The sequence below is a fragment of the Stegostoma tigrinum genome, chromosome 17, assembly GCF_030684315.1.
Source record: "Stegostoma tigrinum isolate sSteTig4 chromosome 17, sSteTig4.hap1, whole genome shotgun sequence".
In the NCBI taxonomy this organism is placed as follows: domain Eukaryota; kingdom Metazoa; phylum Chordata; class Chondrichthyes; order Orectolobiformes; family Stegostomatidae; genus Stegostoma; species Stegostoma tigrinum.
In genome coordinates this window covers 37,553,587-37,568,547 of record NC_081370.1, presented here as the reverse complement: position 1 = coordinate 37,568,547, position 14,961 = coordinate 37,553,587, and the positions used below count along the sequence as shown (strand labels likewise).

General features: G+C 39.2%; 1 protein-coding gene across 1 annotated transcript in view; it reads right to left on the bottom strand.

Annotated features, from left to right (window-relative positions):
• LOC125459178 (transcriptional enhancer factor TEF-1) overlaps positions 1 to 14,961 on the bottom strand; it is a 202,580-nt gene that overhangs the window by 135,504 nt on the left and 52,115 nt on the right. The window lies entirely within an intron of this gene.

Here is a 14,961-nt window from a genome sequence, read left to right as displayed (position 1 = left end):
CTGCTCAAACGGCCTCACGAGCCACTCAGTTGCATTCAGGAAGGCTGCCACACCTTTTCAAAGGCAATTAGGTTGAGCAATAACTGCTGGCCTGACCAGAGCGCACACATCTAATGAATTATTATATATTATATATTTTTAAAGTTCAATGAAACCCAACTTGAGTTGGAGGTAACTAGCATGGATCAATCTAAAGTGAATCTTTGATAATAGCATGAGCTCATACAATTAGTTGAAATTGGTAGGGTGTGGTGGGGGCTCTTGTGCATAAATATTGGCATGGACTCAGGGAGAATGTCCTGTTTCCATCAAATTGGACGCACCCTGATAAGATAAAATTTTGCTATCACATTAGTAAAGCTGCACCTGAATGGGTGCAGGTGGTCTGAAATATAACATCAGTGGGAGAATGAGACCAACTCACTTGTTACTCCTTTCTACTAACATCATGCATGGTGTGCCATTTACTACCAACCATATTATGCCCAAGATTAAGTTGTATTTCAACCATCCAGCCTCAGTTCACCCAATTCAAATGTTTTAAACAGTACACTTGAATATTTTGCTGGCATTATACAGTCATATTAAAACAATTACTTGTATTTACACACCACCTTTAACATAGTAAGATGTATATAGAACCCTCACCAGAATGATTATCAAAGAGATTTTAACATCAAACCACATAAGGAGATATTGGGATGGGGGCAGGCCAAGGTAGGCTCTAAACTGATCCAAAACTGTGCTGTCCAGATCCTAGTTTTTGCCCCAGGTCCCTGTGCTTGTTGACTTACAATGATTCTCAGTTAAGCAAAACAGTTATTTTAAAGTTCTAAACTGTGTTCAAATCCCTCCATGGTCTCACCTTATCTTTATCACCTCGTTGTCTTTGTAATCCACTCCAGAATTACAACCTTGCAAGATATGCGTACATTTAATTATGGCCTGGTGAACACCCAGCTTTAACTACACACTTTGCCTTCTCAAGAATATTTCAGAATGGGTTACAAATATTGCCCTTACCAGCAACATTCACATCCTAACACCAAATTCTGAAACCATATTAGTGGTCATAACTTGTTACCTAAGCTTTGGATTTTCTCTCTACACCTTTGTCTCTCTCCCACTGCTTCACTTTTCAAGGTGCTACTTCAAGCCCACTTCTTTGATCACGCTTTTGATCACTTGTCCTAATATTTCCTTATTTGACTAGGAGTCAAATTTTGTTTGATAAAGCTCTCAAGAGACTCGCTGGGACATTTTAATACAAAGGTGCTGCATAAATGCAAGTTGTTATTGATGACATGGAGGCTCCATCTGATTTAAAATCAGTGTTATTGGTTTTGTTAAATAAACAACACTCTTAAATACAGATTCAAAGCAAGCTCCATCAGCAAAGGACTCCCTCCCAGAAACCAAATGGCTTCATTTTAGTTGTATATGTCAGCCAAGAAGAACTGCATCCTGAACAAAGTATCAAATTTTGAAATGTAATTTGAATCAAATACACGCACTGGCATCTATGCAGCTTTACAAAGAGAGAGTACAGTACTTTACCCAGTGACACAATTAATCTGGATTGTCACATGGTCAACATTTAGCTCTTGACAATATACTAGAATTATTTCACATCTGTTTTGTACAGAAAACACAACTCTTCAGCATTCAAGGCGTCCAACACACAATACAAGTTATACTTCAATATCAACCAATAAATCCTATTGCAATGGCTGATGCTTAAAACTTGTAATTCTATATCCTGCCACAGAACAGAAATGAGAATTGATTTTAAGTTCAATGCCAAATCATTTATCTCAAACATCACTCCAATTTATAGCTTATGCAAGTACAAGAGTTCAGGTAAATGAGTAAGTAAAGAATTTAGAAGGATGACAATCACATCACATCAAATGAATTAACAGAGAAGTGGATCATTTGGCACAACTGCTCTATGCGAATTTTTAAGTATACACACAGTCAGCTCCCAAAAACAATCAGGTTAAAGACCACTTAATTATTTGAGTGAGGGATAATTCTTGGTCAGAGTATCAGGAAGAACTTCCCTAATCCTTTTGGATGGGATGGGATGGGATCTTTAGCATCTACTGCACCTACTAAAAGGGATGTCCATATCATAGGATCCCTACAGTTTGGAAGCGTGCCATTCGGCCCAACAAGTCCTCTGAAGAGCATCCCACCCAGACCCACCTCCTAACCCATCCCTGTAACCCGGAATTGCCAATGGCTAATCCACTTAGCCTCCACATCCCTGGTCACAACGGGCAATTTCGCATGGCCAATCCACTTAACCTGCACATTTTGACTGTGGGAGGAAAACTGCAGCACCCAGAGGAAAACCAAGCAGACATGGAGAGAATGTGCAAACTCCACACAGACAGTCACCCGAGGTTACTGAACCCAGGTGCCTGGCGCTGTGAGGCAGCACTGCTAATCACTGAGCCACCGTGCTGCCCATTTTATTATTACATCTTGTTTGAAGGATGGCACCTTTGACAGTGCACCACCATCTTCGTACTGCAATGAGTGTGTCGGCCCCAATTTTGCGTTTAACTCTTGGGTGGAACTACAACTCCATAATCAGGAACAAGACAGAATGATACAATGAGCCATGGCTAACAGTGTTCAAGTAGACTGTAAGTGCATTCATCTATACTTCATAAGTAACTTCTGGAGATTTCAATGCCTCTGGGGTGAAGAGAGCATTTGCTTCAATTAAACTGTCTAATATAGATTGTAACAGCTATGCACTTGAGGTAAAGAAAGGAACGGGAGTTGCAGTATCCCACTTGGCCTTTCAAATGACAGTGCAGTCTAACTCAGAAGTGATAAGTTGATAAGGAGAGTGACCACCAGTCTCAAAACGAGCTTAGCAACACGTGCAGCTTCCCTACCTGAACAGACACATTAAAAAAGCATAAAAACCAGCGTAGGCCAGTAAGGGTGAATGGCTGGATGATCCTGTGCTGAAGAACACCATGTAATTCTCACCAGTAGCTGTACGCTGGTAGAATTCCAGTTCTCCACATGACAGAAATGAGAGTCCAGTGTTAAGACTAGTATGAGTCTTTGATCTTCAGCATATTTCTCCATGTAACAAGAGATTCTATTCCATCATATCCCCACCGTTCCATGCTTTAAAACAGTCAATATTTCCAGCACATTGGAGATTGGAATCAAATGTCTCGCTTGTCTATTTTAAATTTCTGCTCATTATACTTAAACAAGTACTCAGAATTGGTAACATATGCAGGGCAGGTAGCCTTCCAGTTACATCAAGTCTAGGAAAGAAAAGTTTAAGCAGATTTGTTGCATCCATCCGTATATAATTTCACTAATTTTCTATTATAATTTTATTTCTCACCTCGTAATGAGGTCCTACACCAGAGGTCATTCAGCCTATTCTAAGAGCACTAGCTCTCACAAGAATCTGCAAGAATATAGCACAGACGTAGACCATTAAGCCCACTGAGACTGCGTGGGCTCTCTCAAAAAGAAATCCAGTCTGCCATAAACAATGTGGTTTGCAGGAATCCTTACTACTTTGTAAATCTTCAAATATCCCTATTTAAAGATACTATCCAATATGTCGCTATGACCCTGTCAGGCAACATTTTTTCAAACCAAACTTAGTATTATAGATAATAGAGGATGCTGCAGCTGACTGTCTCTCTCTTCCTCAGCCTCTCATGTAACTAACAAGCGCTCTGGGACATAATCATGTGATGTCCATTGGTGAGAGCTTACCCCCCCCACAGAATGCTTTACCAGGTTCAATAATGTTTATGCTATCTTCTGTAACATAAGAAACTGAGCATGTATATTGTTGTAAAGAATCCAACGGATAACAGATGACTATTATATACAAACATTTAATTCTTCTGGCGTTCGCACATCTGGGCAAACATTAAGGTAATGCAACATGCTTTCAGTAGAGTGCCATGCTTCAAATGACCTGAGGAGTAGCATATCTTTTTACCCTCAGACCACATGTTATGATAGTGATGACACCATAAGCATGTCTCTTAAAGGTACACTGATATCTGTTAGACAATAGGCAACTTTCCTTTTTCTCCAAAGAGGACAACTTACCCCCAGACATACATTCACGAGTCACTGAATATCCTGTTTCATCCTTGGTCAGTGCACAGATTCATGTGTGAGCTATTATGTGCATTCATTAGCCATGTATCTTTGGTGCAACATTAATATGATATCTTGGAGTAATGCTTTTGGCATTAAGACTTGTTTGCCCTGGAAAATTATTTGGTGATACTCCAAGTTCATCTGATTGGCCAAAACAAACAAATCTACTCAGGTGCTTCTTTATACTGCCAGGTCACCCCTGGGTAATTGATGATATGTGCAAATCCAGTAACGGCTCAGTGTTGGTTGTCGCCAATGGCAATTGTTCACATTGGCTCTGGTTAAAAGGTATAAAGTTTTGTCCAAATTCTCCATCCAAAGATGTTGCCAAGTTACTCTTCAGTTGGTTTTTCAAATAGCTGCAACCGAGACATTGAAGTCTTTTACAGACACCCATCACTGCTACCAAGATGAGAGTTTGCATCCAAATGGATATTTCACCAGTGTCACAATACTTACATTGTCTCCCACTGAAAATGGATGCTGCAAAATTGAAGAATCCAACAAACATTTACGACAAAAGCCATTGTGTACAAATATTATATTCTTTAGGCTGATAGGTGTCTGAGCTAACATTATGTTATTGGGTACACAAAGTAACATGCTTTCAGTACAAAGATTCAAGTGATCCAAGGTAAGATAGAGCACAAGACCTTTAATCTGAGGTCATGGTCTAGGATACAGCAATCCCATATGGGCATGTCTCAAAGATATATTTACATCCCGAACATGAGGTGCATTGCACAATGCTTGTCTCAGGCCTTAATTAGGGAGCAATGTGTGAGTATATCCCTTATCACTAAGAAGTAAAACGAGCAGCAATCAAATTAACTCTTGAGGGTTTAGGTTTTTTCTGTGAGGTTTCCTTTTGGGCAGCGCTGGTTCTTCAGGATTGTCACAGTGGAAAACAACAGTTTGGATTAAATAGGTCACATTCTTTGATGTGTCCTTCACACACTGTAACTTTACACAAACAGGTTGTCACCACAGTGGCTCAATATCTGAAAGGGTCATTGTTTCAACATCCTCCTCCACTTTCCACAAAGTTATGCTGAAACACTATGTGAAAGTCTCTTTTAATCTTTCTTGGTGCTGAAGCACAGAGAGAAACACGCACACATACACTGCTGCAACTTTCCGTGTTAATTTTTTTTAACCTTTCCAAGCACTGCAGCAAAGATCTAAAGAACTAAATATTTAATAAACAAATGGTTTTTACTTCTTTAATACAATAAGGGTAAAACCAATTCACAGCAAATTGGCACACACCTTAAAATATGCATGAAACTACCATGGATTTATTTCTGCAACTTTGTCAAGTTATAATGAGCAGCTGGCACTTGCAAACCAAGCCCATCTGGCACACAATGTGTTGCAGATCTTAATTTACCAACTTGGATAAATAGGTAGTGGGGAATGCAAATATCACAGGGTAAATAACACCAGGAGCATAAATATCATAACCAAAAATTATCTTCCCCTGCAGATAGAGCCTAAGCAGGAGACACAGTTAATTGCAAAAAGATCAGCATGGCCAAAAACAGGCGAGAAAGATTATTATAAAATGCTGCTCCTGAGCATGGCCGACAGCAGAGGAAGTAATGGGAGGGACGTGGTTGCTCAGAAGTAAAATGGAAAAGGGCCCTTTTGGATGTAGGCCATCCACCTAGTTAGAAAGAATTAAAAGCTTACAAAACCGTGGGCTTTATAGGAGGCAACAAGTACAAAAGCAAGGAAGTTATGCTAAAATTTTAAATTGCTCATTAGTTCTCAACTGGAATAGTGCCTCCAATTTTGTGTACCATACTTCAGGAAGGATGCCAAGGACTTGGAGAGGAAAATAATACTGTACAACATCAGGGTTGAGAGACTTTTATTACAAAGAGAGGCAAAGGGCCAGAAAAACTGAAGTTCTTTTTAATCAAAACTTGCCAGGTTGAGAGATCTAATACAGATCTTCAACTCTGAACTTCTGACGACGAGATCAGAAGACCTCCTCTCACTGCAGGGGTTCAAGAGCATTGACATAGTATCATAACCAAATGGATAAACGGAAGTGATTAAAAGGAGCATTATATTGATACTTAGGGTTATAAGGACATGAATTATAGCACACAGCAAGAAAAAAAAAACTATGAGCAGAAGCCATAATAGCAAGGAAAGCATTAAATTATTAACTATTTGAAAAAGAAAATTTCAAAACAGCATGGGGAAAGGATAATTGATCAAAAAGAGAAAACAAACTGTATTTTCATGACGTCAAGGAGCTCTAAAGCACTTTTACAACTTTAATTTCTGAATTGGCACTATTCTTCTGACAGCAGAAATTGTGTTTTTAGGTGTTGGCAGTGAGGATGAGTAAACCTAACGGCAGAGGGCATCTTGATTTAACATCTCATCCAATGGAAGCACCTTCAGTGTTTCTGCACAAAAATCTGGTGCGGACTTCAAACCGAAGACCTTCTGTAACAGGAGTGACAATGTTATTCACTGAGTCAGGCAGACAACCTATCATCACAGAGCCCACAAAGGCTTCTGTGTTGGTATACATTTCCATTTGTCACCATGGATGGGATAGTTACAGTACATACAGGGCAGAAGGTAAGTTTGAAGAAAACAAACCTTTTAAAGATTATTTCAAACTTGTGGTTAAAAATTGTGATGTACAAACATGGAAATTTGCTGATAAGAAGGCTCTCCCAAAAATCTTAATGAAAAATAGATTTACATTTGTATTCCCTTTCATCAGCAGAGAATATGTGAAAATATTTTACAGTTAATTAAGTAATTCTGAAGCGCACTGTTGTAATTTAAGAAATGCAAAAGACATTTCACACAAAACAAGCTCCCAAAAACAGCAATGTGATAATGACCAGATAATCTGTTAAATGAGAGATAAATATTGGTCAAAACATTAGATAACATCCACACAGTTTACTTGGATTTGTTGCCATGATATTGCACATGGGAGTGCCAGCTTTTGACTTACGTTTGAATGCCCTGGAGTGGGTCTTGAACCTGCAGTGATTGGGACCAGGTGGACCACATTGACTACAAGGTCCTTGATGGGGGGTGTTAACCAGCCAAGCAGGAAAGCCTTGGCTGACCAATTTAACCAAGAGATTATAGTCTCCTCAAACGAGGACAGACTCCGAGCTGGCTGCCCACAGCCAGTGTACTGTGCACTAGTAAATAAAGGGTAACTGAGTGACGAGATCTGGCCTCTGTGTCGTTATTACAGAACCCCAGAACTTCAAATTCAGATTCATATAGCTGATACTAACCGTACACAATATCAGTTCCCTTCAGAGCCAACACTGAAACCAGTCTCAAACATTTCTTCCCTACACAGCGGCTGTGAGACCAACATACTAATTCAGAAACCATTATTGGACTAAGGCAGCACTGGTTAACTAATGAATGACACCATGAATGGCACAACATGTCACAGTGAAGTGAACCAGTGTAATTTCACCCCCATACTACACATTCTGAGAAAATCAAATTGATCTATTGATTCTAGTAATGAGATTGATTGCTGTTAACAAACACTAAAGTTGTGGAACATCTATAACAATAGCTCTTTCTTGTTTATAAATGCATTAACTCTGAGCAAAACTTTCTCCAGGTATTGACTAGTGTCTGCTGCTGCAATCTTTTAGTAGTATTCAAGTTCCAAAAGCATGGGGGAAGGAAGGGAAGTTCAGAAGGAAGGGACTTCTACTTGCATAGCACCTTTTACAACCACAACGTCTCCCAAACTGCTTTGCATCCAATTGCATACTTTTGAATTTCTACCAAATGAAACATATTCATTGATTCCAAGTGCAAGAGGAAATAAATTTTGCTTCTACTTACATTGTACTAAATTTAAAACACTTTCTGAATGCAAGTGATCCTTGTTAGTTGACGCGTGGGTTGTTGTCACCTGTCACAATCACCCATGCATCTTGCCTCGAAGGAGCACAGTTTGAAATGACACTATTTAAATGGCTCATCTGATAGGAAAAGGAGTCAGTGTTGAGAACACTCAGATGGTGAATGTAGACAATAAGTGCAATGTGTTCAGTGTCTCAATGTCTCTAAGAAACTCACTGACTGAGGCCTAAGCATTAAGGCAAAAAAAATCCACTGGATGTACACTGAAAGTTCAGAAAAATAATATCCTGGCAAAGCTATTACTTTAAGAGGCAACATGACCCACATGTAGAGCACCTTTCAAACCCTCAGGATGTTCCCATGCACTCCACAGCCAAAGGAGTGCTTTGAGGTGAAATTGCCATCCTGATAAAGATTAATGACATGGTCCATATTATGGATAATCCATACACAACTGAAAAAACTCCCCTGCTCTTTGTCACAAAGTAACGCATCATCTTCCACACATCCGAGGAGGCAGGAGGGGTTTCTGCTCAATGCAAAGCCTCACCCCTAGGAGGTTACAGCTCCATCAATGTCAGTGTGGATTATGGAAAGAACTGAAGTACGCCACAAAAGAATTCCCAATTTAGCTGAGTTTCAAACAATCACTTATAAAATCGAAAACAGAAATTGCTAGAAAAGCTGAACATTAACATTTCGGGTCGAGTGACCCTTCCTCAGGACTGGAACGAAACATTAACTCTGATTCCTCTCCACAGATGCTGCCAAACCTGCTGAGCTTTTCCAGCAATTTGTGTTTTTGTTTCTGATTTACAGCATCCTCAGTTCTTACAGTTTTTACTGACAAAATCAAAACTGACATGTCAGAGCCATTAGAAGTTAATTAAAGAAGACTTGTTTATGTTACATTAACAAAGCCATTCAAGTTGCACAACAATGTGTGACACGGAGCCAAGCTGCTCCAGGAATCTGGTAATGGTACCAGGATTACCGTTAAGACACAAGTGAAAATAGATTGGGACAAAGGTCCACTGAAATCAGCTCAGTTTGCTTTCCACTATCATTTCACCCATCAACACAAACATGCATGGACTTGAGGGTCTAAATTTCTGAACTGCTGCAATTGCAAAGAACATTTTCCCAAATCCTGCCCACTGGCCCAGAGAGACCACTGAACCTACTGGGCTATATACAAAAAATAGAGTACAGGCCCAGATCCATATTCTAATGGATCACAAAGAACTTTGGTTTAAAACCAGGATACACTGATCGCGTCAAAAAATACTTCCCTAAATTTGCATTGTGAAGGACATTGCAAGTTCTTTTAGTTAAGTAAGCTAGATACACACTGAGGGAGAACACAACAGTGGCAGAAGACCTCATGTGAAGCATAAACAGCAGTGGGATTAAATGGCTGTTTCTATGCAGTACATTCTATTCAATAAAGATTCAGGCCTTATATTAATATAACAAAAGAACTCTGGATGCTGGAAATCTGAAACAAAAACAGAGTACTCTGGAGAAGCACAACAGGTCTGGTAGTATCTGCAGAGAGAAAACAGAGTTAATGCTTTAAGTACAGTCACTGGACTCGGAAATATTAACTGTGTTTTCTCTGCAGATGCTGCCAAAACTGCTGTGCTTCTCTGGCACAATTTTTTTTGTTTCAGATCCTTACTACTTAAACAAACAGTAGCTATGAAATTTAGGAAACAGTTTTGCCCATTTTAAATGCTTACAAAAGCTGCTTTAACATGTAAATGAAATCCTTGTATAACAATCGTCTACCAACAACTTCAGAACTTCAATGCAGGTGTTTCTCCACTTCAGAAGTTAAGTAAATGAATTGTACAAGGCTGAGCACCTTTAATATCAAAGGGGGAATCTTTATTCAGTAAATAGGTTTACAGACTTGGTCAAAATTCACTGTGGGGACTTCCTTAAAAACTCGTTAGCACTAATTCTGAAGTAGGGTCTCGGCCCGAAACGTCAGCTTTCCTGCTCCCATGCTGCTGCGTTCATCCACAGCTCTACACCATGTTATCTCTGGCACTAAGGAAATGATGCTGAACCAATCCTAATTATATTGTTTTACTGACTGACTTTGTCATCTTGCCAGCAACCAGTAGCATAATGTTCCAGGATAGGCAATAAGCTTGTTTCACTTCTGGAGCAGACTAGAGACACTACCGGAACAAAGACAAATTTAAAAGAGGATGCATTTCTCTGGAAAATGATTGAGTCATCGGCTGGATAGCCAACGTAAGTGAGGAATTTAGTATCAAAACAAGACTGGATTTTATTTGACTTTATGTACTAGGTACAGATCAGCCATAATCTAACTGAATGAGTAACAGGCTTCAGGAGCTGAATGGCCTCCTTTTGTTCCCACATTCAAGAAAGGTGAAATCTATTCAGTAATGTGTTATATTGTGCCAAACAGTGAAAAATATAAACAAAAATTATAAAATGAAAAATATCAATCTCATTAACAATGGTCACATGGAGGTATTTGGAATGAAGTTCCCCCACAGTGCCTGAATTATCCAAATCATTATACCATGTTTATTCAGATCCCTCATCTTTACATCACCATTGCAAACAACAGACCATGAAAACAGTTCACCAAGCCAACTAACTAGACCAAACTGGTGCTCATATTCCACTGATGGTACTTAAAGCAGCAAACAGCAGGTTGGCCTGTATTACACAGTATAATATAAATATTTCAGTGTAGGAGCAAATATATCTTACGCAATTATCTACAGCCTTGGTGAGACCATGCCCAGAGTACTGTATGCACTTTTGGTCTCCTAACTACAGAAAGATGAACCCACCATAGAAGGAACTCATCAAACTAATCCCTCCATTCCAAGAATAAGTACAGCTAAATCAATTCGACCACCATTCTCTCAAGTTTAGAAGAATGAACGATGATCTCAAACACACAGAATTCTGAGGAAACAATAGAGCAGATGTAGGGAGGATGTTTTCCGTGGCTGGGGTCTAAAACTCAGGGACAGAATCACAAAATAAGGGGCAAGCCATTTAGAAGTGAAGAGGAGTTACACTGGATGAAACGTTAACTCAGTTTCTCTCTCCATAGATGCTGCCAGACCTCTTGAGTTTCTCCAGCACTTACTTTATTTTACTCTCAGATTTTCAGTGTCACAATGTATTCTGTATTTGAATAAAAATGAAGCTGATTAAATTTACCAGCCTATTTTAGATATTTTATCACCTAACAGCATTAAGAGTTACATAAGTAAACAGAATTGAGATCAAGATGAACAACATAATCAAATGGCAGAGCTGCCTTGCAGAGTTGTACTGCTTCCTCCTGTTCTTAGAAGCAAACCAACTTTTATATATTTTTTAAAACTAATCAGTTCAAAAGGGTTAAAGGTATTCAGCTATTACACATCAAAACTTACACAGTGACACATCCATCAGACAATAAAGCTTACAGTTTCCACTCTATTTGCAAACATACTTCCTAGCCTATAGGGAATGAGTCAGATTATAAATGATGAACCTATGCCAGTTATGTTAATTTATTTTCATTGCAAATATAAATTTAAAAGCTTTTTTCACCACAAGATTACACACACCCACGTAACCAGTGTAAAATTAATGAATTAATTATACTCCAGATCAACAGTGCAAGAGGATTTTAAAAATTCCCTCCCACCTTATTTCATGACCAAATTAAATTGTAATGCAACTGTTTTGCTAACAGTACCACTACAACTTTGTTGCACTTCAGTTTTGCAATTGTAGTTGAACCTTGACCACCAGAGAGGACAATATCTGTCTTGCTTTTTAATAAAAAATGGAATTTCCACATAAATAAGGTCATACGTCCAATAGGTTAATCAATTCCATGAAGGAAATTGAAAGGAAAGTTCAGCATTACTGCTCTCAAGCATGCCCACCGGCTAACACACTTTACTTAGGTATGTTAAAACACTGTACTACAATGTGAACCTCCAAAGCTGTCTCCCTCTTGAGGGGAATCCATCCACCATTACGTCACAATGAATATACATTGCTGCAAATGATAGTACCGTAGCACCCTTCAGCCCATTATGACTGTGCCAGCCATTTAGAGGAAACATCCCAATTGTGCTTTTGCCATGGCCCTAAACAATGTTTTTCTTGCAAACAGGCATCCACTTCCATTTCCTGAAAGTGTCAACTGAATCTACTGCTAGCACCCATTCAGACAATGCATTCTAGATCATAACAGCTCACTCTATAAAAATGCTTCCTCAGTCCCTTATTTCAACAATCATCTTCAATCTGTATCCCTTGGTTACTGACCCATCTACCACTGAAAACCAGTTCTCCTTCATCAAAATAGCTTCTGATTTCGAACACACCTACTCTCAAGCTTCTCTAAGAGAAATAATTTCAGTTTCTCAACCTGGTAAACCACTTTAGCAACTTCCAATGACTTGGCATTTTTCCCAAGATAATGGCCCAGATTTGGACAGACTATTCACACTCAGGCTCAGTGTCTTTTTTTTACATAGTTTACTAAAACGCCCCAGCTTTTATGTTCTATGCATCAACTTATAAAGCCAAGAAGTACAAACTTTATTTTTAAATACCCTAAGCTGCTTCAAAATAAAAATGAAGGCAGTGAGACAAACTTGAAAACCACAGGAAAAAGTCTCAGACATGATTTAAAGCAGCGCAGATGTTGCACTTACACTGAGACCCAGTAAAACAAATCACTATAAAAATGGCACAGGCTAAAGCGAGTACTTTATGTTTGAGCTGACCAGATCAATGATTTGTGCAGTTCCAACTGGAGCTGTAGAAGCTGCAGACGCACTGAGACAACCTACACAAGCAAAAATAAAGTGTCCAAAACAAGAAAGCTTAAGCAATGGGCAAAAACACCACAGGTAAATATTTTTTTCAAAAGCAAAGCACAGCAACTGCATTACTGAATCTTCACACAGTGGCTTGCTAATATAAATCCTCTACACATTGATAACATTTGCAAAAGTCAGGAAACATCAGAAAGATGACTACCATTTTTTTTTATTCAATTTTGAATTTGAATTCAATAAAAAAAATCTGGAATTAAGAATCTAATGATGACCAACAACCCATTGTACATTGCCAGGAAAAACCAATCTGGTTCAATAAGGTCCTTTACGGAAGGAAACTGTCATACTCACGTGGTCTAGCCTACACGTGATTCCAAACCCACAGCAATGTGGTTGCCTTTGAACTGCCCTCTGGGAAATTAGGGATGGGTAATAAATGCTGCCTAGCCAGCAACACCCTCATCCAGTTAATGAATAGAAAAGGAAGTTCGCAAGAATGAATTGGAAGGCCACACATATCCCATCTGAATTTAGAGTTTTGAGCAAAGAAAACAGCAATGCATCTTAGACTTGGCCATTACAGAAGGAAATAAGCAAGCAGTGTTAATAAAGATAGCCACTGGAATCAAGGGGTTCCATTGAAGCAGACGGCCCGAGAGATTCTGCCAAGTCACAGAAAATGCTACAGGATTGGTTTCATGTAAAAGCCAACTTTAGAATGCACCATTTCAGAGTTGACATCCTACAGGCAAGTCAGTGGCAGATTGTCAGTACTTGCTGTGACCACGGAAAGTAACATCTTCTCTTTGTAATGAGTTGTCTAAGTGAATTATGGACATGATCATAACTTCAATATCCAAGATTTTCTTAAAGACCTCTTGGAGAAAGTGAAATAACATCAGACCACTGTAATACGGCAGAAAATATTAAGCATTGTAGCTGGACAACAATATTGGTAAGCATTTATGTGCATTACCACTATTGTCATGGTAGCCAGGTTGCAGAAAGCAAGCTAAGTGTGAAGTGCAGGCTGCCACACTCACTGCAAAGTTGTCCGAGATATCTGCAAGGCACGTAATGCAAAGGGACACTGGGCTCACCATTGGGAGAAATATGTTTCCGAAGATGCAACCAAATAAAAAACATGCGTAGCACACCGGCAGCAACAAGGAGCGCACCAGAGACCAACATATGAACAAGCGCTTAATGATTAAACTGACCAAGATGAAGAATCAGAGTGGAAGAACCTGCAGTCAGAAAGTGAACAGGCTTTCCACATAGTGAAGTGACACATTTTGTGAATCAAGTTCGATAGTCTGAAGCTTCTTCCACCAATATCTTATGGCCAAAGAAAACTGGCAAACACACAAAGTCGGCACAGGAGCTAGTGAAAATATTCTACCAGTCAGAATTCTGAAGAATATATAGCTACATTGTATCATTGATGTCCAACAACCAACAGCAGCAAAACCAGCTGCATATAATCTGTCACCCATCTTTTACATGGTACATTCACAATGAAGTGACAAAGTTTGCAAGGAAACCACAAGTCTACCATCTGATGGAATAATTCATCCAGCGACAGAAGGGCTACTAGAGCATACAGCACTCAACATTGTAACATGGCCTAAAACAAGTGTTATCCAATATTTCTCAGACAAAGTGTGAAACAATTTCTCTGTCCAGGAAACATCGATAAATATGTGTAGGCCATTCGAACTTGCTCTGCTATTTATGATTATGGTTGATTTTCAAACTCAATAGCCTGTGTTTGTTCCTCCCTCACATCTATTGATCCCCTTAGCTCCAAGTACCATATCCAACTCCTCCTTGAAATCATACAATGGGTTGGCCTTGACTACTTTCTGTGGTAGCAAATTCCACAGGCTCATGACTCACTGGGTGCAGATATTTCTCCTCATCTCAGTCCTAAATCACTTACTTCATAGCCTTACAATTGTGATCCCTGGGTCTGGACTCTACACTGTCTGGTCCTGTTAGAATTGTTTTAGTTTCTATGAGATACCCCCATCATCCTTCTGACCTCCAGTGAATATAATCCACACTGATTTAA